This window comes from Anomaloglossus baeobatrachus, unplaced genomic scaffold (assembly GCF_048569485.1).
Source record: "Anomaloglossus baeobatrachus isolate aAnoBae1 unplaced genomic scaffold, aAnoBae1.hap1 Scaffold_520, whole genome shotgun sequence".
Lineage (NCBI taxonomy): Eukaryota > Metazoa > Chordata > Amphibia > Anura > Aromobatidae > Anomaloglossus > Anomaloglossus baeobatrachus.
Genome location: NW_027444565.1, coordinates 61,337 through 64,623, shown reverse-complemented (window position 1 = coordinate 64,623; position 3,287 = coordinate 61,337). Strand labels below are relative to the sequence as shown.

Sequence of the window (3,287 nt, the reverse complement as noted above, 5' to 3'; positions counted from 1 at the left end):
GCCTGATTGTAACGGGAGCATAGAGGTGCCGATCCTGTCTTACCTGCGTTGGTGTAGAAGTGGGTGTCCTGTGGTGGAGTCAGCTGTGTGCAGTGGTGGCCGTGGGTTCTTTTATGTGCGACCGTAGTAATAGCTGCGCCCACTTCCTGTATGGGAGTGGAATGCAGTGAGGCTAATGGAACGCACGCCTGCGCATTTGTGTTTAACGTCGCGCATGTGCAGAACGGAGAAAAGGCTGCGCTCACTTCCTAATGAAAGGGAGTGAGACGCAGCTGGGAAGGGAAGGGAAAAGATTAGGGTTTGGGGATGATGAAAGGGCTTTCTACGGGCAAGGATGGCAAAGGGTGGCAGTGACGGAAAGTCAGGCAGCCTGTCCTGTCCTGTCCTGTCCGTCCGTCTTTTTGTATCATGAATTGGAAAGACTGCAAGGGGGAGGGGAGGTGCTTGGAGGAGGAGGAGTTATTCAGATTAATTGCAGTGGGCGGCGGCTGCAAAAAGCATCATTCTTCTTGTTTTTGCTCTGCAAAACAGCCTTTTCAAGGGTTGGCTTGGGTGACAAAATGTCTTCTGTAGGCGTGGGTTTGTCTCCCTCTCCCTAAGATGTGTCCGGTATAGGCCAGGGTGCCACTCAAGGCCGTAACCAATTCGGGTTATAGCTTCTCGGCCTTTTGGCTAAGATCAAGTGTAGTTTCGGAGGACGCTACCTTGGTCGGTACTGGAAGGTGCCTGGGATTGCACGTCTGCCGGCCTTGAGGAAGTGTGTGCGCCTTCTGGTGACACATAGCCCTCTTGTGCCTGGACGGTTCCCAGGCAACGGGAGGCGATCACCTTTGTTATTTTGAAGTCCTACTGATAAACAGAAAAAAAAAACAATTAAATCTGTTCTTATCAGTTTAATATCTGATACGTCCCCTCTCTGGGGACCATATATTAAATGGATTTTTAGAACAAGGAGATGGAAAAAATCTTGCTCTGTCCACTCCACGCATTGACCTGGTATTGCAGTACCTCCAGGACCGGTGCACCCCTTCTTAACCCAGTTTCCAAAAGCAGAACTCAATTCACCTGATTCAAATGAGCCCCATTAGTGAATTGAAAGAAAGCAAAAACTTTATATGCACCTCAATTTGGCCAATTCACTTTTCACACTTTCACCCTTTTTTTTATCTTTCACACCTTTTACTTGCTTTATTGATGCAAAAGCTGTGCCAAATAGCAAACTCATCTCCACTCAACTTGACCAACTCTGCTATGTCCCGTGCAGTATCTTATTCTCAGTCTTATCTAGATCATTTGCAATTGAATAGAATAGATCCCTTTTGGACACATTGGATTCAGCTGCTGCAGTGACTGCAGGTGTTAGAAGATGCAGACTTGGCATCAGGTGCTGTCTATCAGATTCCACTCCAATTAAAGCTTCCATTGTTTTTCGGTGTTTTCTTTGAGCAATGATGATGTCTTTAGTGATCTGTTGGCTCCCTCTCCTGGAGGAAGAGTTTGCTTGCTCTTGGACTTTCAAAAAGAGAGGTCATGATAGACATTTAGCTTCTGAGCCCAATTGGGGACAGTCATGGGTGATGAATGTTTTGCAACCTGCTGCGAAGCCTGATACCGCAATATAAGGAACGTCAAATACTAAGAATGGGCGGCCTATGAAAGAATTAGTACTTTCATTAAGCATACTTAAACGGCTAATTGGGAATAGACAAACTGTAAAAAGCCCTCTGAGAAAGCCCCTCTCTAACCTTTGTTAGTAAGCTTTTCTGTAGTCTGCCTGTTGATGTATTTTCCGTTTGAACAGTGCACAACATGAAGTGACGGAACACTGGCTTGTCACAATGTCCCCCGCTGACATCACGATAGCGCTGCTGCCTAGAAAGCCAGCTGCGCAGCAGAAGTTGCTCTTTGGGTGGGATGGTGGGCTAATGTATCTATTCCTGCTTGGTGTGAGTTTGACATGATCTAGAGCAACGAGTTCCAGCGGCTAGCGGTTGATTATTGGCTGTAATGGGGCTTTCTGGCTGGTGCCAGCCTTTCTTCTTAGCACACAGGAACCACAATCCCTACACCATGCTTCGATGGATTCTCTCATCCCAGCCCAGTAAAACTACATATTTCACACAGTTATAAGCAGCCCATGGGCATTCACCTGGATTAAAACCCATAACAGCTCATAGACCAAACAATCAATCTACCACTGGACCAAAGACAGGAAGCTAAATCCACTGCCTGCGGTAACTAACTTAATCCTATAGTCTACTCACACAACAAACCCAAGAGAAAGGAAAAAAACATGGCTTCGATTATCCATCCAATGAAAACGCATAACCATTGTGAGCCATTGGACAATGCAATTGCACACATGGTGACATGGTGCACGGCCCAATGAATCAAGTCTGTACTTCATATTCACGGTTTAAGCCCTTGGGTTCTAATGTGTCCAGAGTACATATCCAGAAAGATTCCCTTTCTTTGTGCTAAGCACAAGTCAACAATACGTTGTAAGCAGATTCTATTACCAGTCCCACACCATTTTGTGACGCATAATCGCACAGTGGCCCAATTAAGATTCCAAGTCATCGAACATGTCCCAGCCATACGCAGAGGAGGCGATAGAATTAGGAAGCTCAAAGAAAGGGAATCTTTCTGGATATATACTCTGGGCACGTTGGAACCCAAGGGCTTAAACCATGAATATGAAGAACCGACTTGATTCATTGGGCCGTGCACATTTTTTCTAACGCCCGGTTCTTTTTCGTGTTCACACTATATATGGTTCCAGTATGTATGGAGTTCCATTCTTCCTTGTTTTTTAATTGTCATGTTTGTCTGATTACCTTGTCTAACAGTTTTTTCTCCCCTTTCTTTACCTTCCAGGTTCCCATAGTCACGTGAAATATCCCTGTTGCACTTGATTACGGCTCACTATTCACTATAGGATGTCTTATATCTAACATCACACTCTCACCCATCAGCACTCTATAGGTTTGTATAAGGTATGCGCTTACACATCCGGTCCTCCATAGGTATTTCCACTTATGTAGCACTATCCCTATGATCACTCATAACTCATACCCTTGTAGTCAATTACAGCCTCCTCTCTCCCCTCTCCCCTTCTCCCTTTCCATCTATAATTTTGCCAGTACAATATTAGTTTACATTAGGCACACACTCACATATTCCTTTCCTTAGTGACTTATTGTAATTCACATTCGCATACAATTCTCTATGCCTGCCCCATTACTACATTCATACCTACTTGACCCTATCCTGATACCCCTTGTCTC

General features: G+C 45.1%; 1 pseudogene; it reads left to right on the top strand.

The window, feature by feature from the left end:
* Positions 1-823: 823 nt before the first annotated feature.
* LOC142282762 (U2 spliceosomal RNA) lies at positions 824-1,030 on the top strand (annotated as a pseudogene).
* Positions 1,031-3,287: the final 2,257 nt, after the last annotated feature.